The 27,179-nt window shown below is 38.2% G+C and overlaps 1 protein-coding gene across 1 annotated transcript in view; it reads left to right on the forward strand.

Moving 5' to 3' along the window:
- The window catches only part of sowahab (sosondowah ankyrin repeat domain family member Ab), a 394,094-nt gene extending 379,741 nt beyond the window's left edge, over positions 1-14,353 (forward strand). The window contains exon 2 of the mRNA XM_079892882.1: positions 14,117-14,353. The gene's annotated coding sequence lies outside the window, so the exon portion shown is untranslated. The remainder of the gene's footprint in view (positions 1-14,116) is intronic.
- Positions 14,354-27,179: the final 12,826 nt, after the last annotated feature.

Here is a 27,179-nt window from a genome sequence, read left to right on the forward strand (position 1 = left end):
GTCAGACCCACCTACGCAATTCAGTTCACCAGGCACCTGCGTAGGTTCAGCATCCTCTATATACCTCTGTGGCAGGCAAAGACGCCACTCTCCTGCGTGTGGAAATTGCAGTCCTCTTGGCAAAGGACCGCAATAGAGCTTGGATTTTACAGCACTTACTTCATCATACCAAAGAAAGACGATGGGTTGCAACCTTAGATCTGCGACTTTTGAATTGGGCTCTGCAAAAGCTGCCCTTGCTCCACTAAGGGAAGTGGGCATTCACATTCTCAACTATCTCAATGACTAGCTGATCCTAGCTCACTCTTGACATTTATTGTGTGCACCCAAGGACCTGGTGCTCAGACACTTCAGCCGGTTGGTGCTTCAGATCAACTGGGAAAAGAGCAAGCTCTCTCCAGTACATAGCATTTTTTTCTATGGATCTTTGTCTGTTTTGGGGGACAGAAGAAGGAGGGCTGTCTTCAAACAGAGTGTGGCACACTGGATTTTGGATGCCATTGCCTTGGCATACCACGCCCAAAGCATGTCGTACCCTTTAGAAGTGCGTACACAGTCCACAAGAATTGTTTCATCCTCCTGAGCTCTAGCAAACGGCACCTCTCTAACAGACATTTATACACCCAATACCCTTGTGAGATTTTACAATCTCTTGGGGCCAGTTTCGTACCTTGTGCAATTGGGTTTGAACAGGTTAGTTATGGGCAACAGACCGGGTGTACCGCTTGCACACAACGCCTTTCCCCGTGATAACGTGCACTTTTTTGTCCACGTGAGTTCCCTGGACCGGTGAACCATGGACTTGAATTTTTCCTTCAGTTTCTTCAGCTGTTGTGGCGTTTTCCCCAGGGGACCCCTTAGTGTCAGTCATCGTCACCACGTCGAAGTGACTGACAGATAGGGAACGTCTCGATTACTATTGTAACCTCCGTACCCTAATGGAAGGAACGAGACTTGGTGTCCCTCCTGCCACAATGCTGAACTGTTCGCTGAAATGGCAATGTCTGAATGTGCCAGGAGCACAAATCTGAATGAGTGGATGTAATCCATCTCCTTTAATACCCGTATGTCCGGGGGAATGGCACTTGCAAATTCCACTGGCCAGTTCTCATTGGCCTTTTCTCAAAGTATCAGAGGTGTTTGGGGCTCCGAAGAATGACCCCTTGGGTGCTTCTCAATATCCCTCCTCGTCTCCTCGCTCCTCCGTCCTCCATCCTCCATCCTATGACCCGGAAACTGATCGAGCTCAGCCATCTTGAAGGATATCTCAATTCTCTAATTGTACCACGAGGAGGTGAGGATCAAGGAGTGAGGAGGCTTCTTGAGGAGGCATAAGCGAGGATACACAGGTGTATCATATGCAGAAGTTTTATTGACTAAAACGTGACGCACGTATCAATTCTCCTCCCCCTTCACATCTGTCACAATCATTTTAATTTATACTTTACCTTTGCAGTTTATATAAACCACACATCTCACATATTTCAACAGGGTATCTTGCTTTATTATTTATTTATTATGAATTTCTTAAATAAACAAACTTCAACAACATAAGGGCAGATCCTTTGAGCGCTGCTGATGACGGTGTGAAGTGACGCTCGAGTGATCAAGTATTCCAATGTATAAAAAAACTTTCATTCGATTCCTCCATCCTCCTTTTCTTTCCTTGCAGCCATCCCTTGCTTCCTACAGGGGGTGGAGCTGAGACGCGAGGAAAGGAAGCGAGGAAAGGTAACGAGGATGCACAAATAAGAATTGAGAAGCACCCCTAGTGCCAGTCATCAATACCACGTCTCGTTCCCTCCATCAGGGAACGGTCGTTACAAAAGTAAACGAGACGTTTTCTGTGTTCCAATGAAGACTTCATGGAGGTTTGGAACGTCATTAGAGTTAACTATCCCTTTGAATCAGTCTTTGTATGCAAATATTAGGATGTCCATCTCAGCCACAGAAAGCAAATTTAAAGTGCTGGCCACTCCAATAATACCCTTTCCATTATTTATTCTTCTCTGAGTGTTGCTCTCTCAGTGGCAAGGGGCGAGATTGGAGCAGTGCCCCATATATTATGTGGCCTCGTGACGGAGCTCTGCAGGCCTTTCCATAAATAATGGTGCTCATTTCTAACATAGAACACATCGTATAAAATATTTAGCGCCGTCTGGGGGCTGTAAAGCCATGATGGAGAGGCAGTAAACTCCAGAGGGCTTCCCTGTCCTGTTGGCATGGTCAGTTTGACCAGACAGTGTACTTTTCCTTCATACATAGTAGCCTACATTATGCTAGTATAAACTTTATTCCTAGTCAGGAGTTTAAGTTACCACAAAATTAATACCATTATCATTTACTCTCAGGGTTGTTCCAACCTAGTATTGATTTCTTTCTACCGTTAATTGCAAAATGAGATCTTGGGCTGAAAGTCTAAGCTTCTGTTGACATCTTAAGTGGATTTATACTCCAAAAAAGCACCATAAAAGTATCATAAATGTGATTCATATGACATATGCTATATTCAATTTCTTCTGAATTCATACAAACAAAATTTAAGCTTGTAATTCCTGATACTCTTCCTGTCTACTTAAGCTCTCAAATCTTATTTTAATGTCTTAGCATTAATGTAAAATGGCACATGTAAGAAATTTTAGGATCTCTGTTTTTTTTATTTTTTTTTATCCATTTTATTTATTTTATTTTATTTATTTAAATGAAATAAAATAAATAAAGGAAATAAATTAATAAATAAAATGCTATTTATTAAAATTGTATTTATAACAACAGAGTGCATTTGTGTTCACTAGACTTTGACAATTAATAAATTAGAGGTTTGGGGAAGTCCAACAGACATGTTTATCCTCCATCTGATTAACCTTTTCCCATTTAACATTTAAAAATCACATTCTCTAAAGCAGTGTTTCCCAACCCTGTTCCTGGAGGCACACCAACACTACACATTTTTTAACTCTTCCTAATCAAACACACCCGATTCAACTCATTGCAGAGGTCTTCAATCCTGCACTGTCCTGCAGAGTTTAGTTCTAACCTGCTTCAGCACACCTGCCTTTGTATTTTCAAGCGATCCTAAAGAGCTTGATGAGCTGATTCAGGTTTGTTTGATTAGGGTTGGAACTCAACTCTGCAGGACAGTGGACCTCCAGGAGCAGGATTGAAGACCTCTGCTTCAACATCTGAAATTAATGGGTCAGGTAATGCCGAGTTCACACTGAAAGATTTTAGGCCCGATTTTTCGCTTGCCGTAAGGTTTTGTGAGATCACCGACAAATACCCGAAATCATTGACAAATCGGTGCTCGCACGAAAACTCTGGTCTCATGCACACGTGATCTGGCGTTATTTCTAGTTGTCGGCGATTATTTCTGTTATGCAGTGTGAAAACCCCTGTCGCCGATCCTTTGTGCAGTGTGCACACAGCAGCAACCGAATGCTACCCCAGATAGTCGTGCTGTGTGAAAAGAACAGTGACCCGACTACTTTAAAAATCGTGCAGTGTGAACTCAGCATAATAGAGACATTCAAGATGTGTACTGTCAGTGTTGTTATTGACTGAAACTGTCAGTTGATAAAAAATAAATAAAAATGTTAGCCTGACGTCGTCATACTCAGATTCTAGTCAGAATGTGAGTCTGATACTGCTCCATTGGGCTGTGATTATGGGGCGTGTTTCAACCGAACCAGGAAGGAAAATGCCACTGCACTCAATTGGATAGACCTTACAACCAATCAGAGCAACGGAGTAAGTGACATATGTTTTTCATTCATGTTTCCGATCGACAAATGCCTTGATCGTGGTTCTCTGTTCCTCTTTTAAAATTAATGCGCTGTCGATATCTTCTATAACAGACGCAATGGCGGAATCTACACATAATGTTTTATAAACAAAGTTAGGGAGGAGCACGTTCAAATAATCAATCCAATCAACTTGTCATCAAACAATTACCGTCTACACTATCAGCATGAGAGGAAGCATATATTTATTCACTCTGTCAACTCACCTAACATTCCTTGACAGTTTTCAGCATCCCTCCACTCACTCTTGGTCTGTTCTTCCACAGCCAGGAATACGGGGGGAGTACTTTGGGTTCGGGCCGAATAACGAGCCCGGAGCCCTCTCCTCGGACAGCACGCCAAATATGCATTTATTGTATCTGACTTATTTGTAAGTGTGAATGCGTGAAATCTCAATTCTCCAGCGGCAGTCATCTTTCTTGTAAACGGATTCAACCCAAGCACTCTTTGATGACGTGGATGATTACGTTACCGTTGCTCATCTGTCCATCATCGTATAAAGCCCGCCCTGACAATTTGATTGGTCCGAACAATTTTTGTTCGGGCATAATAGCTCCTCAACGGATCGAGTCCAGACCGAACTTCCCGACCTAAAAATGTTGTGGGCGGGGCTAAGTTCAGCTGGCATCCAGGCTATAAAAATGTATTTAACCACGATTAATTGCACCTAACATTAAAGTTTTTAAATCTCGTTTTAAAATCTTCCTGGTCTACTGACATTTGTTAAGACATTTGCTTTAAACATTACAATCCTCATGATAACTTTCGTTAACTTTACAATAAATAAATCCACTCTGCGCTTGTTTCTCTGGCGCATAAGGTCTATAGGCTATAGACCTTATGTAGCCCCGCCCCTTTTCAGCGCTGCGCTTGTTGTCTTTTGTCTTCCGGTTTGTATTTCCACAGCGATCTTACGTATTTCTGAATGTACTACCCGTTTTAAAATATTCCCGGGCTACTGACATTTGTTAAGACATCTGCTTTAAACATTACAATGCTCATGATAACATTCGTTAACTCTACAATAAGTAAATCCATTTCACCAGCTAATTACTCTTCGACAATGACGCCATAGAAATATACAGAGCGACCACAAAAATGGAAGTTCAAAGACAGTATTCTAAAGATGGCTGCACGCTTGTTTCTTTGGCGCATAAGGTCTATAGACCGTCCCATTTAACAACGCTCAGTCTGACCTTCGCGGCCTTCGAAGGATGCAGCCTGTGAATTGGGACACAGCCCAAATTTTTTAGTTTGTTTCTTTGATTAATCATTCAGTTCGCCTGTCATTTAATTAATTAGCTCATTAGCTCCCTCATTTTGTTTGGTATATATTCTCCCTGTTTTGTTCAGTTCTTTGTCCTGTCTCGTCAGTGTTTTAAATGGTTGTGTTATTCTGTTTCCTTGCCTGTTGGATTTATTGGATTAAAGACATTGCTGATATCCTTCGTCTTTGTGTGCTTTGTACAGCCACACGTGACAGATATTGTACATATTGAATTTGTTATTTGATTGCTTGTTTCTTCTTAGCACTGTTTTTTTTTTCTTTTTCTTCCTGTGTTTCTTGATTTTAAGGGAGAGTGATGCTGTTCTGCTCGTATGTCCCTTGACTCCAGCTGTGTTTAAATATGTCTCTTTGGATGCAAAATTCAGTTAAAGCAAGCACCATCTGTTTTGAGAGATCTTATAGAGCTGATGTTTTCAGTTAGAGCAGAGGGAGTGATCTGCTCTGTTCAGGTGTGATCTAACAGCAGTATCTAGGGAACTTGAGAATTAGGTTTTCTATTGGGGTTTCAAATAATATTTGCAGTTTTTGACAAAACAGAGACTTGTGGCACACAGTAACAAAAGTACCAATAATAATTCCACATTTTGTGTTTTTTTTAATGGAGAAACAAGTTTGATTTTATTTGATGACATCATGATCCCCAGATCCTGTCCATTTTAGTTTAAGTTTTGTTTAACCCAGAATATTTCTTCTGCAGTGCACTCAGATCCATGTAATGTACAGCAGTGGCAATGAATGATGTTGAACTACAGTAAAAACATCTGTTAAATCAAATCAGCTCTGTTGTTTGATGCAACACTGGACTGTATCTCTGTAGAGTCAAAGCCTGAGAGCTGCTGGCCGATTCATTTAATATGTCAAAAACATATGCCCTTTGGTCCTAACATCACAGCCTGAAGCAGAACTTAGAGTTTGGTTTTCCCTTCCAGATCTTAAAGTTTCTATAGATCTTCATTGTCAAAGATTTTCCAATGCCACTAGTCTTTTTTACCCCTGTTCCACCAAGGATTTTAGTGATATTTGAGGGTAGCTTTGAAGCTGCTTGTTTCTTTCTTCTTTTTTCCTTCAACTGAATCTTTTAAGATCTGTGAGCTTTTAAGGGCGCATTGATGAGTAAATTAGAAATTATTGAACTAATTTCCAAGTTGTGTGAAAAATTCTGTGAGTTTTTTTGGGGGGGGAGATTGTTGCGCACAACCTTTCATTACTTTCAGGATGATGGACTTAGATGTTCCTTAGCTGATAGAAAATATTTCCCTTAGTAACAAGAGTCTGTACAGTTGGACTCCTCTTCAATATTTTACTTCCCTCTTGTCCGTCCTCCAGTTAGACAACTCAGAATTTCCTTAGGCCATGTCCATCACACTGACCTGGATGGAGCAAGGTGAGCTGCACCCATGAAATACCAACCATCTCTATTCTATATTTAGATTCATGAATGACATGTCAACCTATGAGAAGGACATAGAGGAAGCAGTGAAGAAGTCCTGTAGCTGAGATTTAAGTCCTGTAACTGACAATTTATCAGAGGATGATCACCAGCAATTGCATTTACATATTATGAAATTATTATTTCTTGTAACAATGATTTATGGTATAAAATGCTATTTTATACCACTTCTTTTCATTTTCTTATTGGCCAGTATCCACTGCTTGTGTGGTCTGGAAGGTTCTCAAGCGTCCTGGCTGTCTGTGAGTCCTACATCATCAAAAACTTCAGTCTGAATTTGCATATTTGCTGCTTAGCCAGGAAAATGATGAAAGGTCCAGTGAGGTCTGTAAATGTCTTGGGTTTGCACAGAGGTGAAGAGTGTAATTGTAACGCCGTATACATGCAGAGACAAATATAAGTAAGCCATTATGTTGGCACTTCCACACTTAACCTTAAAATCTGGGTAGAGTAATTGGCACATGCTAACTCTACTCAGTACATTCAAAACAAGATTTGTGAATGGAGATGTTCAGTCATGACCTTGGTTTGTAGGCTAAGCCAGAGGGCTTATTCAACATGGGTTGCCTCAGGAAATTTCAAACAGGGTTTTGTCTTTTATAACTTGCATTACACAGTCATACCTCTAATGTGAATTTTGAAGGTTTAAGAATGTAAATTGCTAACAAGTTGCTTCATCAAATGGGTAAAGAAAGTTTACATTTAGTTTGGTGTTATTGAAATCACAGGACTAAACAAGAAGCATTAATTGTAGGATTATTTTAATAATTCAATTGAAATTAAAACTAGGCTATTTATTTAAGGTAAACTAAAACCTTTTATTCAAGTTCAATGAGCACCATTGATTCTAGTTAGTTTTACAGTTGATTCTATTGGGTTTCACTTGTTTCAACCATGTGGAACCAGTGTCCATGATGGAATCATATTCAGCCAAAAAAGCTAAAAAAAAAAAAAATTGTGAACTATACTGATTCGATGATCTGGTCAGAGCGAGTCTCCCGTTAAAAAATCACTGAATTGTTGATGTCTGACTCAGTGTGCCAAAAACCAAAAAATAATCAGAGCATGAATGCACACAAGCGACTGATGGCGTGTAGATAAGTTACTAATGCCGAATTTTAGTATTGATTATTGTATATGGAAATCATTTAGGTTGTGACTGTCAGTTATTTGTGAACTAAGTCTACTTTAATAGGGCAAGCTTGTAAGCTCATTGTATGAAATGCTTGAAATGCATTATTTCTTTAGGGTATCTGTAATTTTACTCAAGTAGCCTACTTTTCCTAAACCACTGCTAAAGCCAACGACCTTATTTTTCTCATAAATCACAAACCACTAGTTTGTTCTAAAACCCTTAAGAAATTTACTAGGGATCCCATGGCTGAAACTGCAAATTATCCTCCAGGGTTACTGTACTACAAACTGAACATCTGTATTGAGAACATGTTAAACACTATCGACTACTACTTCAGATGAAGTGCGTCATTTTATCCCAGGAACAGAGGGTGCAGGTGCAACAAGGAGAAATGCAAAACAATGGCATTGTGTCATTCCTCCCACTAGGTTGTTCAAGGGGATCATTCTTCTTTCAGATTCACTTGTTAACTAACTCATGTTCATCCATCAAGAACAGCAATGGCTCCATGTTGTCCTTCTGCTTCTCATTATAGGTGCATCTGCACATCTCTCTGCTGACCTGCAGTGCTGCTGCTCATTTCTGTGATTGATTAGTAGCCGGGTGATCTTTTAGCCGTAATGGAGACAATCAGATGTGGTCTGTCTAAAGCTTGTTTCATACAGCTCACGTAAGCATCACATATTTATGTCGCGCTCATAATAACAGGTTACAGCATTCACACTGCACATGTAAGTGTGCATTGCTGTGTAGCAAAAGTGTAACTGTAAGTTGAGGATCGGCTTTTTTGAATTTATAAGCAAGGATAGGATTTTGTAAAAGTCTCATGCCTTTTGTTGCAATCTCTTTGTGGTCGCTATAGATTTCTTTGGGGTATTCAACATCAAATGATGCCCAGTGTTCCTATATGTCACCATTATGTTCAGGTGACCATTTTTAATTTTGTTGTAACTCTGTATTGTACAAAAACTTTTTAGCGCATCATAACAAAACAAAACCTGTTTTGAAAGTACTTGAAGTTTGGGACCAGCACCACCCAGTGGTTAAACTTAACAAAAATACTTATAATTTTGATTGCTTACCTATTTTCGTGGTCTTGTTAATATCAATTTGTAACTATTTTATTTTTCTGCGAATTGGTGGCTAATTTTAATTGAATTAGTTTGAATTATCTAATTTGTACGTTTACGTACTCCTTACGCCCCACTGACTGTTTGGGGATGGGGTTAGGGGGGGTGGACCTTCATACTCCCTTTTTTTTCTAAAAAAAAAACATTGTTTCGGTACAAATCATCACATTGTACGGATTCATTGCCATCTGGTAAAATAGTTACGTTTTCTCCACAGATCGGGTTGGTTATGAAAAGTACTATATGGTCCACTTTGGCATGGATTTTAAATTTCCATTTTATTTCATTACAATTTTGTACCATTTTGAACTTCTACAGTGGTCATTGAATCTTTGCAAAATATGACTCTTTTAAATGTAATTTGTGTCCCATTGAATTTTATATATGTCATTGTAAACATCCACTGACAATAACATACACATTTGATGACAGAACCACCAATTGGTCAGTTTAAAACAATTTTAACATATTTATGAAATAATAATTCTGCTTTTGAGTTGTAGACCACTGTGCCTAAAACCATCGCCTGAATGCTGTTGTAATGTGTGGAGGCTGTGTTAAGAGCATGACGATAGGAGAATCCAACAGATAAACTTTTATTACTTTTATTAAACTAGGGAAACGCTAGAGGTAGCAGAGTAATACCCAAAAAACACAACCACATCAAACATAAATGAGACCGAAAACAGAACTAGGGGCTTACTGTAAATACACAGAGTGAGCTATAACTGGAATAGAAACAGATGTGTGACTACTCAGAAACCATGGAAACTAATAATGAACGGGAACACAGGGAAAACAAAGCCAAAACACAAGGGCTGCGTCCGAAAACTGATAAATGCTGCCTTCGGAGGACCCATTCCAAGGAATGGTATCAAGGCCTGTCTGAATTTTGTTAGCTTCATTTCCTGTCTCTTGAGATACCTTCATCTGATCGATTTTTGAAGGCAGCATAGATGTATCCTTTGCCGCCTTTGATATCCCACATCCTGTGCTTTCCATTCTGTGACAGTTGAGCTAGAAAAATAAAGGTTGGTGGTCAGTTTGTGTGTAAATGTAAGTTTTTGACCAACGTTTTCCAATTTTGATGTCCTATCTAGTGATATATTAGTAATTAAGTATTCACCAAAGCTCTCTCTATTTTGCTTTAGATCATTAAACTGTTACGCTGCCTCAGAAGTCTGTCCAAAATCATTTTTGTGAGGTACCTTCGTGCTGCAAAATGATTGCCTGATAGGGCGGCGAGGCAACAAGTCAGCTGCCTAAAGGCCCGTTCACACCAAGAACGATAACTATAAAGATAACTATATTAACGTCTACACCAGCATTTTGTTTATTCTAAGCACATGCTTTGCCACTTTAAATGCTCGAGCTCATTACAGTAGGATGGATTCTGATTGGCTATCAATGTTCTTATCATTCATCAGCTAGATAAAATCGTTCTGAAAGTGATTCCAACGATATCTTTTCTCTATGTGCTGTTATCGTTATAGCTGTGGTGTGAACTCTGCTATTCTTTAATATTGAGAATGGTTTTTAGAACTATATTTTTATTGTTATCTTTATATTTATCATCCTTGGTGTGAACGGGCCTTAATTTTTCGGAAGCAGCCAATTTTTTATTTTTTTTTCTCATTGGTGTGCTTGGCCCTGTGTAATTGCTGCTATGTAGCTATATTTATTATTTATGATTATTTAAATCATACAATCTGTTAAATTTAGCTATATCGATTATTTACGTCATACAATCTGTTAATCTACCAGTCTTCGTGGTCTGCCACAAAAAACAAAAAAAAAAAAAAAGTTAACTGAAGGACATATGGCTAGTTTTCCCATTCTATTTCCTGAGCATGTTGTGGAACCCAATCTATCCAATCTATCATTATATCCTCGCAAGCCAGGACACTTCATTCAAAAAAATAAATCTCTGTGGGTGTATGGTTTCACCTGTGTACAAATGTCACAACAACAACAAAATCAAGATCCCAGGGGGGCTTGCAAGCAGCGTCAGCAAACAACAGGAACATACATGTTTACAAGTTTGTTTCTTTGTCAGTGTCAGATCTGAGCCCATGTGGGCTTTGTCAGATTGAGGAGATGTCACATCTCTCTGAGGCACTGATGCCACCTGCCAGTTTAAACCGGTGTGCCGTTCTTGAGTGTGGCTTATACATTTTGAGAAACCCATTGGAAAAATACGTTTTTTTCTCTTCATTGTCACACCGGAAGTTACCCATACGTGCTCAAATTGAGTCTCAGGGAAAACAGACTGATGCACAAGCAAGGATTTCATCTTAATCTGCTTAATCTTAAAGATAAGAGAAGGATGACACATTTCTTCAGAGATTTATCTCTCATTTTTGGTGTCACATCTATACTGTTGCTCTGTGTGTATTCCATTATATATTGCTTGACAAAGGGATTAATGACTGTATTTCTTCAAAATGGCATATTCTTGCATCATCTAAGTTTTTATCTCCTCAAACCAGACAGTAACCGTTATTGCGGATCTGTCATGAACACAGATACTCATATGTCAAATAGATTTTTTTTTTTTTTTTTGTACACCATTTTAAGTATTATCTGTTCTTACCTGCAAATATACAGGCTAAAAACACACATACTCTACAAGAGTCACTGCATATCTCTCAAATATGTTTTATTGACATTTCACTTTGTTACTGGGTACACATCAATGGTTATTATCTGTCTACATGCCTTAGTTATTCTCTGCCCCTGGACATCTATGGCATGCAATGTAGGACAATCCCTCCCTTCCCACCTGCCACTCGATCAATATCCAACTTGAGAATTAAAGGATGCTGAAGTCAGTATCGATCTTGCCGTGGTGCTCGCTCTGTAGCATCCCTGCACCGCAGACAGGCCCTGTTGATTCCCCGAAGCATATTAAGACCTGTGAGAGATATTTAGAGGATGTGGGTATGTGATCTGCAAGAAGCCATTAGGAACCAATAACCAAAGCGACATGAATGTGAGCCATTTCCTGTGGATGTAATGAGAAACACATATTATGGAGGTAATTGGAGGCGATCTCACAATGTCCATTGTGTTGAAGATCTGCACAGGCGACATGCGTTGTCTTTTGTGTTAATAGTGTTAATAAAAGAGTTCAATCATTGTCCATGTTTTCTATTATTATTCGAATTTACTTGTTCAAAATAATTTTAATATCATTAAAAGAATGCAAACAAAACATGGGTTAACAATTACAACATTGTAACAGTTATGTTAGTAACTGTGTAATTGAGTCAAAAACAAAATTCCATTTTGATCAGTTTTTGTAGGTCCAGAAGTAAATGTTACAACCATTTAACATGTGATTGGATGTTATTAGTTTGATTAGATGTTATACATTCATAATGTTTTTGAAAAAAAAGAAGGCTGTTTTGCTCACCTAATCTGCATTTGATCAAAAATACAGTAAATATAGTATTATTGTGAAATACTATTCCAATTTAAAATACTTTTTCTATTTGAAAATACTGTAAAATGTAATTTATTCCTTTGATGGCAAAGCTTAATTTTCAGAAGTATTACTTAAACTTTTACGACATGCAGATGTTGCAGCAGAACTACATTTTTTCAAATTACTACATTGTTTTTCAGGATTCTTTGATGAACAGAAAGTTCAAAAGAATGGCATTTACTTGAAATGGAAATTTGTAACATTGTTACTAATTATGTAACATTATTTACATCTATTTGCTGTCACTTTTGACCAATTTAATGCATCATTGCTGAATAAAAGTATTAATTTCTTCCAAAAACCAAACAAACCTTACAACATCTACTGCTACCTTATAGAAGGAAAGTCCTCATGTATCATTTTTATCCATGTACATCATGTTTAAGAGGGTTGCAACTCACACTCTCTTAATGTCTTTGATCACATCTAATTGTTTTTCTAGTCTTCCATGTTTGCTGGAGTTTAAAGTCGACTGGAATATTTGTGGAAAAGCTTTTGAAGTACAACATATTATTGAACAGAATGTACTTCTATCCCTCGCAGTCTTTCAGTTTTCGTTTGTACCTAATTAAACGTAGCATTTATTCTGACTGAAGCGCACTTAGATATTTGAGTTTGATTTGAAAGAATCTGAATGAAAACATCATGACAGTGATTGCTACTGCATCCTCACGGATTCATCCGCTTCTATAAATTATTACCTGAAACATCTCCCACATGTAGTCAAACATTTGATTTACTCTTTTAATTCCAGACAGAATGTTTCTCAAGGGTTTGCTCTAATGAGACTTAAGAGAGACATCCTCTCTAATCCATACTGAGCAGAGTAACACGCCATTCATGAAACGCACATCTAATTAGGCTTCAACTCAACTTTTGATTTTCGCATTTTAGAGTGTATGAACATGAATAAAGGTGAGACGGTTTTGGGTAATTAAATGTGGAAAACGCATTAGAGGGAATAGATGTTCTCTGAAGAGGGCGAGAAGATTACTTAGCTCTTGAAATAGCTTTCACATCTTTTTTCTGACTGTGAGATTATTCAGCAGGGGTCTGGGCTGGAATCTCTCAGGTGAGGGTGAGTGAGTAGGTTAGTAGGAATGGATGACTTAAGACGATTTGACTGCTAACCTAACCCTGGATTTCCACAGGGATTGTGTTATCCTGTGCCGAGGATACTGAGCTCTGGTTTAAGAAGGTGAGTGGTTGTATTTTGTCCAAGACACCCCTGAGTACAACTCTTTATTCCTAAAAACAACAACACAGCACTGATGGGGAGATTCACTAATTGCACCCACCAGCACTGCTTTTTGTTTTTGCACACGCTTTAAGTTGTGTTGTTTTAGCACCTGCGCCACTAAAGGCATTATGCAAACCAGGAAACAAACAGGCCCACAAAATTAGTGGTGAGTACAATTTGTAGAGCGCAATTCCCAATTTGCAGCCTGGTTATGAGTGCTGGGATGTCGGGGAAGCTGCAGACCACCACGGTCTGATTTTATAACATCGCTGTGATTCAGACACCTGGGGCCGTATTACAGAAACATCTCAGAATCCTACTGGATCTTATCTGTTTAGTAACCATGGTGATTTCAGTTAGGATCTCATTTGCAGCAAAGCATTGGACTTCTCAGGACTAAGACAGGAAATATCGCACTTCACTATTACATTTGAATTCACGTTTATAAAGCTGTGTCATCTTTTTTTGTAAAATATCTGACCATTTTTAGGAGAATGCTTGGTAACATTTTATTTTGATGGTCCCTTTTGAAGATTCTGTTGAATAAAAGCAACTTTGCAACAACATGTCAACTGACTCTCATTAGAGTATTAGTAGACTGTCTGCTTAATGTCTGCTAACTCTTTATCATGATGCTCCTCCAACAGACACTCTACTGACTATAAGTAACTTTGCAAGTACATGTTAACTTTTTGTAACTCCAACCCTACCAGTCTACTAATACTCTACTAACACTCTAATGAGAGTTAGTAGACATGTAAGTGAAACATTACTTATAGTCTGATAGAATGTGTTAAAGGGACCATCGAAATAAAGTGAAACCGAATGCTTCTTTTGTGAATATGTACAGTATCTTTATTTGTGTTGTCATTTGAACAACCAGTGAATAAATAAACTGTAAGCCTCTTAAAATAAACACAGAAACGTTTCCCAGTTCACTTTGTATTCATACGTTTTTCATTTTATTTTAGTTTTTGTTTAGTTTTAAATCGCACATCACCAAAAATGATTTAAGATTCAGGGAGTGGATGAGTTGTTCCTCAGTAACAGCTCTGAATAATTCTCTGATGAGTGAGTTTGAGTCTGTTTCATGAATCTTTTTGACTTACTCATTTAATTTATACATATAATTTACAGCCCAGGCTCTGGTTTAACTGGACTGCAGGTGGTTAGTTAATTAAATGCACAATACCTCATACTGAAGTGGTGCAACTGCCTAGTGAATTCACCCTAAAAATAATGTGCCTCTACCTACATTTTTCAAACTCCAAAATCGTAGGCTACCTACCTACATACAATTCAATATACTTATTTTTTCACGGTTCCTTGCAGAATACCATGTTATGACCTCAAAACACTTTTACCATAGTGCATGATTTGTAAACTAATACACTTTGGCAAATTAGCAACACATAACCAGCTCCATATGTGCGCCTTTCCAACATAGTAAACTTGCTTTGTAGCTCGCCTAAAACAAGAATTGTTTTTGCAATGTGGAACGATTTGGAACACGAGTCACTGTAAAAGAACTCAAAGACTTGTAGAAGCAAGTTAAAATGGCACATTTGCTACAGCAAATGAGTTTGTATCTCATGTTTGCTTTTGTTGGTTAGGATTAGTGTAGGGTTTAGTCTAAGTGGTATGTTATTTTCAAATGTGATAAAGAATTGCCTTGTAGCACCAATCTTTGGAGCTAATTGGAGGCGATCTCACAATGTCCATTGTGTTGAAGATCTGCATAGGCTACATGCGTTGTCTTTTGTGTTAATAGCTTTGTTAGTCTCCCACCCTGGATATTATTTTCGGATAATTCCACCAGTTTATGGAAAGCAGGAGCAGCAGGGGAGTCCAGGGTTAGTTGTTTGTTCTCTATATGTCAGCTTTTTTGCGCAAATGTGTCTTTGATATAATTTTCCCACATTTGTCTGCTACAAATGAAAGTAAATAATCAACGTAAATAAATAAAATGTTACCAGATTCATGATAATCCATTTAGGATAAAACTGAATGCTTTTAGCGCCACTCACTGAACATTTCACTTTGAAAGTGTCATGAAATGTGCAAGAAGCAACGTAGGGGGAGAGTGGGGTAAGATGAGCCAGTGGGTAAGTTGACCCACCCCCTTTATGTTGGTAACCTTACACTTATTGTCATGTGACCAAAAGTTTTGGAACCACCCATCATTTCAGCCAGACTGTGAAAACGAGAAACACTTGGAGGAGTGGAAGACACCCATTTACTTTAAAAACTGTTTTTGGCTTGTCAAAGTAAAATTTTAGCATTCCAGATGCAATGGCTGTTACATCAAAGCAAATTTGCCCAGGTCTAAAAGTATTTATGATCCATATTAGTGATTTTGCAATGTAGAAAACAATGCGAATCATTAAGCCTGAATTGGTAAGCTATCTAGTGTTGTCCAAATTGGCAGCTATGGGGCAAAGTGAGCCAAATGCTGTGGGGTAAATTGAGCCAGCATTTTAACTTACCCCACCGTAAGTTAAATCTCTTAAGTATAAACTGGTATAATTTCAATGTAATATTATTCAACTTGTTTAGTTCATCTTTTTTTTTCTTTTCTTTTTTTTTATAGGAGTGATGTATTGTACAATTACACCAAATCCTTCTCTGATAATCAGAAGATGCTTTTTTTTTACCAGATTATAATCATATATATCTTTCCACCTGTAGTCCCTAATGGCCTAACATGTCTGGCATTGCAGAAAACCGTGCCAAGAACCTTTTGACTAAATGTTCAGTGACATTTATTCTTATATCTTATATAAGAAGCCATATTTTTAGAACCCTTTGTCATAGATGTATCATAATCATTTAAAATTAAAATGAAATTTCTTTAGATACTTCATACTTGATTCTAATTTTCTCTTATCTTGAGGGGAACATATAAGTAAACAATGGCTCGTCTTACCCCACTCTCCCCTAATGTTATTTTGCCGGAATTTCTCCACAGGCATTTTTTTTCCAGTGAGCCTGTGTTGAATAAAACAAGCCTTGATCACACAATCCCAGCATGATAAATAAGCATGATGAGAAGGTCGGTTCTTTCATGAGGATCATCTCAGTAAATTTGAACTAAAAAAATCTAAGGTTATGCATCTAAGGTTTCTTTTTACAGCAAACATTACATTACACACTTGCAATTAAATAAAAAATAAATTAATAAATAAATAAAAGTGCCGTGAGCTTTTGCCCTGCCTGCATATATTAAATAGTGTAGTAGTTTTGTTTTTAGGGGCTAGTGCTGTTTAAATAATAATTGCAGCACACACTGTACCTACTAATCTCTGTATTACCCTTTTCCTAAAGCCCTCTATCATTTCTATCCATCTGTCTCCTCCCCCAGCTGAAAACATTTAATTAACAGCTAAAGCAGGTTGTTGGAGATTAGACTGTTGAGATCCAGTAGTTTTAGAGGTGTCTTGTCTGCACATGCCTCACAGCTCCACTGCAGGTAACAATGAATAAGCACTGAGACCTCAAGCAGAGCTGACTATAACACAGGCTTCCACTGTAAGTGCATTACTGTGTCAACACGATTATTGCTTGTTATTACAAACTGAGGGTAGAAATTATTGTCACAGCTTGTCACAGATTCTATAGGTCGAGCTTTTCTGGTCATTGATAGTTTCCAGTGATTCACACTTGATTAATGAATCCATATGACATTTGTAGATGTTTTGGAATATATACTGCTTAAAATTGTTTTGCATGACCGCGAGTTACGGTAAGGTGTAAATATTAAGGATGCTGTCAATTTTGCCACACCAATTCGAGCCCGTTTCATGAGAATGTTCACGAACCAAACACTAATTCTACACTGTAATGTTGGCTAGCGGGGCCAAATAGCTTTGCCCTTTGTTTACTTCGTAGCAACAACATAAAACTTATGTAACTGGTAATAGAAAACTGTAACTGTGTGCCCGGATAGGTTAAAGGGTTAGTTCACCCAAAAAATTTTAATTCTGTCATTAATTACTCACCCTCATGTCGTTCCAAACCTGTAAGATCTTTTTGATGAAATCTGAGAGTTTTCTGACCCCTCCATGCGCAAAAAAACAAACAAAAATAACGACTTTATTGAAGAATTTCTTCTCTTCTGTGTCAGTCTCCTACACTGTTCACGTAGTAAACACAGTGCAGTGCTTCCACATGCGTGTGATGCTGACGCAGGAGCTGGCCAATACTGAGCCTGCATTCTGACGTTGAACCTGGAAGCACTGCACTGTGTTTACTACGTGAACAATGTAGGAGACTGACACCATAGATATCATATAAAGCTAGATGTCTTACGGCGGAGTCTCGAACGGCATCACCGGCGGCCATCTTGTCACAGGCAGGCTTTCTGGCGAGCTCTGTGGTACCTGATGTAAGGTGAGTGATCAGCACAAACACAAATACTCTTATCTCGCTGAAATCTTGACGGATTTACAAACGGTTTGGTTTCTTACAAACGTTATTAACGTGGCTATAATATTTTCATATGGAAGTCCATGGTTATAAACAAACAAACCAAACCGTTTGAAAAACGGTAGAAAATTGAACAAGTTATGGTTATTTAAAAAGTACATGCAGCATTAAAACACAATGTTACGAGTGAGCGAGCTGCCTGTGGCAAGATGGCCGCCACGTGCGGACGTCGACCTCCATTGGCCAGCAGCGCGCATGAGACATCTAGCCTTTATTATATGATATCTATGACTGACACAGACTCGTTATTTTTGTTTGTTTTTTGCACACAAAAAGTATTCTTGTCGCTTCATAACATTAAGGTTGAACAACTGGAGTCACATGGACTATTTTAACGATGTCTTTACTACCTTTCTGGACCTTGAACGTGGTCGTTTAAAGTATCTTCATTTGTGTTCCGAAGATGAACGAAGGTCTTATGGGTTTGGAACGGCATGAAGGTGAGTAATTAATGACAGAATTTTCATAATGGGGAGAACTAACCCTTTAATAGCAGAGAAAGAAAAACGATGCACCTATATTTACATTTAAGTAAAAATGTAGCAGAGATGTTCACATTTCTGCTAATAAAAAAGACTCATGGTATTTCATAAAATGAGTAATTATTATGGTTCTCCAAAAGCATGTGTCTCTCATTTCATATATGCTTTTCTCTATCTGTTGATTTTGTCTCTTCATTGGTTCTGCTGTCTCAGTCTTTCTCCATCTGGTTGCCTGTAAATTGGTTTGACTGTGTTGAAGTCAGGAGCAGGTGAGCATATGATGGCTGCCGTTCATCTCTAGGCTGTTTTTAACGCCGCAGCTGTGTTTGTCACCTCAGATAAACTTTTCTTTTTTTATGCTGCTGCTTGCAAGCCGTTTACCCGCAGGGTGATATCAAGATTCAAGCTACTTCAGCTTCTGTGCCCGGTGGTAAGACACCCGAGGGCTGTTCCTGCATGGTAGAGCTTTGATATTGTCTAATCTTCAGTCCTGCAGTCATTTCAAGGTGTTATTTTTCATTGCAGTTCTATAGTGACCACAAGGCACATGAAAATGAATCATAGCCACTTTTTACTGCAGGCACTTTTCATTGGATAGATTACACTCATTGGACATTTTTGCTGACATTTGTCATTAAAAGCTTACACAAGAACAGTTCTGCTTGATAAACGTGGGTTTAAGTGCTTTGATGTGACACAATGGTAAATTAACTGTATTTTGCTTATATATATTTTTTTTCCTTTGTGCAGGTCAAAAAGAGATGTTTAGATGAATATGCATGCTGCTCTTCTCCATACAATCCAAGTGAATTAGTGACCAGATAAAGTAAAATAATTACCAAAATAAAATACAGTAAAATGATTTTGTTTGTAGCACATACTCTTAAGCACTATAATATCACCGTTAATATCAAAGTAGATGTGAATTCCCTATTTAGTAATAGTTGGTGTTGTGGCTGTGCTTAAAGCCAAACAAAACAGCCACACTGCATGGTCTTTTTCTAAGAATCAATGGATCATTTCTGTTGGTTAAGTATAGCCTTTTCTAGGCACAGAGCTAATATAATGTTAATTAAACAGAGTTATGAGGAGGCCATATGCTATTCTGACTATATGGTGCCATTAAATTAGCTAGATGAAATAATGGTCTGTAGATTCTTTTTCTCCAAATGGAGAAATCAAGCTTAAAGGAGAAGTTCACTTTTAAAATGAAAATTCTGTCATCATATACTCACCCTCATGTTGTTTCAAACCTGTATGAATTTCTTTCTTCTGCTGAACAGAAAGGAAGATAATTAGAAGATTATCAGTAACCAGACAGTTTTTGGGTCCCAATGACTTCCATAGTAGGAAAAAAAATACTATGGAAGTCATTGGGACCCAAAAACTGTCTGGTTACTGATAATCTTCTAATTATCTTCCTTTCTGTTCAGCAGAAGAAAGAAATTCATACAGGTTTGAAACAACATGAGGGTGAGTATATGATGACAGAATTTTCATTTTAAAAGTGAACTTCTCCTTTAAGGAAATGTTCTGACTGTTAATGGCGCTGTATGTCAAACACATTGACAACTTAACTAGCATTTTTCCAATCGTTAATGGTAACTAAGTCAAACATCACAAATAGTATTACCTTAGAGTTAGGAGTGTTATTGTTGTGATATAAACAGTATATTTTTATTTCTCTTAGTCAATTCGCATATTTTCTTGTTTTAAGCATAAATCTAACAAAATTTAGAGATGAAAACAAGGAAAATATGTTTGCCAGAGCATTAGGCATTGACGCTTGCTTACAGATCTACCACAGGCTCAGCTCCCTCCTACTTTCACTCGCTCCTACGAGTCTACATCCCTACCAGAAGCCTACGATCGTCAACGAGCGACATCTCGTGGTTCCATCACAGAGAGCCACAAAATCACTTTCCAGAACATTCTCATTCACAGTTCCATGCTGGTGGAATGCTCTCCCCACCCTCATCCGGAATGCAGAATCCCTGACAACATTCAAAAGACAACTGAAAACCCATCTCTTCCGTGAGCACTTAACCTCATCAAAAAAAATTCTTTCCTTTTCCTTTAATCCTCCCTTATCGGGCTTATGCTACTCTGAACAATGCCTGAACTTCATATTTTGAGCACTTCTTGCGTTGATTTTGCCTCTTCACGATGACTCACTTAATTTAGTCCTATATTTGTAAGTTGCTTTGGACAAAAGCATCTGCTAAATGACTAAATGTAAGTGCATTGAAGATAATTCAAGATATTTTCTTTGAAATTGTATTATTTATTTTTTTTACTTTAGTTGGATTTACTGTTAAAGACAATAAACCTGATTAAGAGTATAAATAGAGTCTTGGGCTCTTTTTACTGGCCAGTAAGCAACCACCTAGCAACTGCATTGCAACATGCTAAAACACCATGCTGTCATAAAATCTCAAATGAATGTGCCTCATTCAGTTTTTCAGAGAGAAATCTGCAGCTCAGTGGTTTTCTATCAGCATTCAGTAAGTTTAAAACCTACTTCTCTTGTAAGGTCTCATCCAGTTTCATTTTGACCCCTGTCCTTGCATTTAATAGCCAGACAGTTTATAGAGAATGGGGCGCTCTCCACGTCAGTTCAGGCTTGACACCATTGGCAGAAGTAGTGTCTGCCATGAACCTCTCTTGATTTCTGTGCTTGGTGAATGGCAGTGCTCATGAGGGAGTGATTCGACTAAGCATAAGGCATCAAATGTAAGAGCTGCCAGATGATTCCATCAAGGTTTAAAGGTATCATTCTCTTTTATAAACCCATAACCCCAGTGGCACTCCAAATGTGCCGATGCATAGCTGACTTTTTTCCACTCATTTAGGGTACTTGTGGTTACTACAGAAGTACCATTAGAGACTGCCTGGCACTGAACCTGCCATGCCCTTGCATAGCAGAAGGGATCCAGAGAAAAGCTTCAAATCTCCTCTGTGGCATATCAGTGTATCTTTTTGGCATGCTGGGATAGCCTCTCTATCAATCTCAGGCATCAAGTGAATTCATCCAATCTGACTATGGAATCCCTCCTCGACATTAGAAATATCAGTTCAGTTGTCTCAGGCATAGTTCTTAAAATGCAGATAAATGGAAATATAATTGTACTTTTAATATATTTGAAATAGATTTGTATGTCCGTTCATGTGTGACGTGTGCCCATGTGGAAACAATGATAAAATCACTTCATTTTCAGAAATCCATTTGGCAGAAGGTGAAGGTTATTCAACACCATCTCAAAATAATTATCTCAAATTTTCCAGATGCAGTGGATTTCTGTAAAGAGAAATATTGAGCTTGTTTGACCCTAGCATCAAGGTTCAGACTGGTTTTATCTGGTTAATAATGGTTTGGTGTTGGTTTGAGTGGTGGGCAAGAATGGCCATACTGTACATCAGTGAACATCTGCTTGCTAATTCCCAAAAGCATCATATAGGTAACACTTTATTTTGATAGTCCTCTTAGGACATTCTATAAGTGACTTTGTAACTACAGTATTAGTAGACTGTCTACTGTAAGTTCCCTGAGTGAAACAGCTTCTCGAACAACAAATGTAGGTAGGGACTTGACTTTGTCCATGGGGAATTGATTGGATGGTTGTTGTTTGCTATTGGTGGATCTAATGTGAGTGACAGGTTGTCCCGCCCTCATAAACACGTCAACGGTGAAGGGGAAGTTATTCTGATTAAAGATTACGAGGAAACTTGAATTTAAATAAAAATAAATATGTGCACAGATAAATCATTTATAATAAATACTGCAATATTTTACAATAAAGAAATTATAATTGTCCATTTTGATTTCATGGTGGCTTTAAGTATTTATCATCCTTTTTTAGTTCAGTGTTAGTCTTTTTAGTCCATGTTCTGCCCTGCTTTATCTCTCCACACCTTTCAGTTTTGAAATCCAGATTTTATCAGCATTTAAATTCTAACTACTGAATCATTTCAGGTCATATCTACTATGCACTGCTGGCTGAACTTGACAGTATAAAGCTAGACTAGAAGACCAGATAACTGGATTGCTCTCGGTAGAGCTCCCTTACTAATCACACTTTTTAGTATAGCAGCTTTGTGAACTCCTTCAGGGGTAATAGTCAGTAAAAGTGCTCTGACAAAGACACAATGCATGTGTGAAAGGGAGCTGATTTCGTAGCTGTCAGCACTTACAGGTCTCACTACTCAGGTGTAGCGCAGCGTGCATGTGAGCCGGACGCCACCGACATCTTACTGAGACAGCCGCTTGATGAGGCGAACGGATCAATAAACACTCCACTCGCTCTCTTTCTCACTGCCTCTCACTTTTATCTCCTTTCATTCTGTCTCCATTCCTGTTTCTCTTCTGCTTTGTGCACCTGTCCAAATGCAAAAACAAAGCGCTATAACTGACCAGGTTCAGTCACCTTTCTCTTTAGATATTTGTCGAATGGGTAACAATTTATTTTGAAGTTTGCACCTATATGTCAACAAACTCTCATTAGAGTATTAGTAGACTGTCTGCTTAATATCTGCTAACATTTTTTTAATGGTCATCCAACAGACATTCTACATGTCAGCTTTTTCTATACCCGAACTACTAACCCATAAAAGTCTACTTAGGGTACATTTACACGACAACGATATGCTTAAACGGAGAAGTTTTTCCTTTGAATTTTACGCGTACAGACGACACCATTGTCAAAACCATCCCCATTCACACGGATCCGCGAAAACGACTAAAAATGCTGTATTCTGCTGCCAGGCAACTAGATGGCGATGAAACACTATAGACTGAACACGTAATGCGCATGTGCATGATGTCATCGTCTTCACAGATTCGCATTTTTGCTGTTTATATGGAGACCGTTTTCAAAAACTTGCACTTTGAAACCCGTTTTCAAAACTTTGCATTTTCAGGCACCCAAAACGTCGTTGTCGTGTAAAGGAACGGCCAAAGCACATAAAAAGTTTTACGTTTTTAGTTGAAAACAGTGTTGTGTAAACAGCCCTTAATACTCAACTAATTATCTAGTTGACATGCTAGTTGACAAGCAGATGCAACATAATTAATGTTTTATGTATGATTGCAGATGTATGAACACTCAACTCATTATATTTTGTTTATTTTTTGCATAGGCTAAAACTTTTTTGAGTTTTACTTACTCCCAAAAGTTGAGAAAAATGTTGTCAATTTAAATACATTGGACAAATCAATTGGATAAACGGCTTGTTAACTTTAGTTGACTAAAATCCAAAAAGATAAAAAAAAAATTATAGAGTACTCTAGGTTCTCTAGGTAAAACAATGACGTGGTCATTGAATGAATCACGTGGTCATGAGACATGTGAGAAGCAGTGGTGTCAAAAATCGAGATGTTAAAGATATTTGAAATCAACCCAAACAAACACACCCCTCTTTTTATTGCTCCGCCTCCAAAGCTCACCCTCCAATCCTAACCTGGGGCCGTATTCACAAAGAATTTTAAGGCTAAAAGTAGCTCCTAACTGGCGAATTTAGGAGCAACTCCTAAAAATAATGGGCGTGTCACTCCTAACTGCAGGACTCCTAATTTTTTTGACTAAGAGTAATTCACGAAGCATTTTAGCCCTAAAAGTAGCACCTAAGTCTGGGACAGCTTAAAAGAAGTCGAGAGGACTCCTAACTCACTAAGACCTATTCACGAACCGCTTTTTGTGGCATTTCACGTTGCGATGTTTTGAAATGCGTATGCGGCGGCTACAGGAGCTTCCAATCACGAGGGAACAATTTTGCATTGTAGGCATAACTAGGGATGCAATAACGCCACCACCAACAACCAAAACTAGGCTACTCATTGCATGTAAACTATTTGTAACGTTTCATTGTGAATCAAATTAAAATGTTCTTCTCTTTGCAAACGTAGTCAGAGGCATATAGTGACAGATTAATTCAATAATGTTGCAAAGATATTGCATCAATCCATATGTTTCATTAGGCTACTAGGCTATTTGTTTTGCCTTACTCTTTATTCATTTAGGCTATTTATTCAGTTATTCATCATCTTCCGTCCTTCGCTCTACTTGTGTAGCGCACGCATTCTCAGACCTGTCACCTGTCACTCATCATCGTAGGGGAGGTGTTTGGAATCATTCCCACGTTACAATCATCAGCCAATCAATGAGATCACTTCAGTCAAGCTCGTGCATGAGTAATGATGTCATCCATAGCAACGAAGACTCACTCTTAGTTTAGGAGTTGTCATTTTTCTTTACTAAGAGTAGGTCTGAAAGGCGTTGTGAATAACTTTTAAGAGAAAACTCCTAGCTAAAATCTTTTAGTGCGATTTATGAGTACTCCTAGTGGTAAGATAAAATGCTTTGTGAATACGGCCCCTGATGTCTTTTTATCGTAGCAGAAACGCATCAAAATAATGCTTCACGAAAAATTAAAGTGAAGATGATGAACGAACAACAAGGAAGCACGAAAAATGAACATACATAGAGAAGAGTAAATACAAACAAGAGTGTTGCCAACAGCACAGCAGCTCTAGACAAACAATGACACTCACAAATGTTACTCACATATGGAGCGGAATCAAAGCAAACTCCTCGTCTGTTTTCAGGCCTTCCCGCTTAGCTCTCACCAGCGCTGGAAATCTTTTCTAATATTAACGTGGATCTTAAAGCTGTTTCCTGATCATAGCCCTTCTTTTTCCAATGATATTCCTCTGAGCTTTTCTCTTTTGTGGTGTCTCTCAGCCATCTCTCTTTATACAGTCTTTCTTCAAATCGTCCTCTTGCTCAATTTCTCTCTTACACGTCATACACCCCCAATGCTGATTGGCTACACGTTTGTTGTTGGTTGTGTCGGTCCAACTTTCAAACAGCGTTTTTCAAATAAATCGCTTATGTTCCATTGTGAAGGAGACAGCTGGTGTGTATGTATGTAATGGAAAGAAAACATCTTCAGTTTTCATTTTGTTATAATGAGTGGCAGTCTGGTGGAGAAATGTATCATCTTAAATGTTTTGCTGAGTGGTGGATGTGGTTGTCATATTTAGAGGAAATCAACAGCACTAGTATTTATCTGGTTCTCAAATGAGCCTTTCCTTTTCTGTGGATTGGTATCTGCACCAGTGACTTCAGGTAGAGTCTTGAAAATAAAGGTTCCAAACACACACCAATGCCATTAAAGAACCATTTCGAGTCCCCAAAGAACCTTTCAGTAATTTCAATAAGAATCCACTCGATCTGGAATTTCGCATGAGGACAAAAGATTTTCCCACACAGATTTTGCAAAGGTTTTAAGTTGTTCACACAGATTTGTTGCGTTGTCCAACAGAAAGCTGCTTGGACTGAAAGCTCCATGTATGCTGATGTATGCTGCAAATTTGCTTTAGTAAATCCTAAGGTTAAACTGCTGCAAGTAAGAACTCAAAATGTTACCACTAGACCAACAAGCTATGACCGATAGGCTAGAGCTGATCCATGTGTTTATCCACTGACCTACAGCATACCGGGTCTGACAGCAGCAGATGTAAGGATGAAGTTAGTAAATTACATGTGTCAAAGTTCAGCTGAGCACTTGAACTGGTCAACAAGAATGATTTCTTCCTCAAATCACTGTGTAACAACCCTTACAAAAGTTTGCTATTAGTATACTTCTTTTAAACTAAAAATAAGAAAGTAAAATTTCAGTCTACTTTGTATGTACTTCTCAGAAATTTACTTTATGGACTTCTCAGAAATATACTTAAAGCCCCTTTCCGGCTATCCATGTTTTCACTGTTATAATGTAGGGGGTGCTATTATGCATAGGTGAAGAAGAAGCAGAAACAAGTGATATAAGATTACTTACGTAAATGTAAAACAATGTGATCATGAAACATTAAACAGCATATAAACTGACTAACATTGCTGAATGAAATGTCGAACCCGTGAAGATGGAAATGACTGTGAAGCTTTGGGTGCGTTGATGGACTTGATCTACTCATCGATGTTTTGATCATCATTCTGAATCCGATCCGGACGTAGTCTTTGACAAAAATGCTATTTTCTCAGCTTTTTGTTCTAAATGTTGCTTTTTAAATGAAATGCATGAAGCTAGAATAAAATGTTTTTAAAATGGAAAGAATTAAAGTACAGTGTGAGGTCGGGAGCCGCAGGTATTCATTTTGTTTTGTCTCTTTTTGTTTCGTTTTTTTTTTTATCTTAAAGTGACAGTAGCCATTAACTTGCATTATATGAATCACAGAGGACCACAGTTTTAGCTAAAAATGAATGAACCTCATTGGTTCTTGCTGAAGCTCAAACGTGCTGCGTAACACGAGAATGAACCTCATTGGTTCTTGCTGAAGCTCAATCGTGCTGCGTAACACGAGAATGAACCTCATTGGCTCTTGCTGAAGCTCAAACGCGCTGCGTAACACGAGAATGAACCTCATTGGTTCTTGCTGAAGCTCAAACGTGCTGCGTAACACGAGAATGAACCTCATTGGTTCTTGCTGAAGCTCAATCGTGCTGCATAACACGAGAATGAACCTCATTGGTTCTTGCAGAAGCTCAAACGTGCTGCGTAACACGAGAATGAACCTCATTCCTTTTGGAACCTTTATTTTTAAGAGTGTATTTTTTGTATATAACGAATTGTAAAATAAAGATAAACAATATTTGTATCCCTAGAAAGGGGTCACTTGCGCTTCAA

Source organism: Squalius cephalus, assembly GCF_949319135.1.
Source record: "Squalius cephalus genome assembly, chromosome: 14".
NCBI lineage: Eukaryota > Metazoa > Chordata > Actinopteri > Cypriniformes > Leuciscidae > Squalius > Squalius cephalus.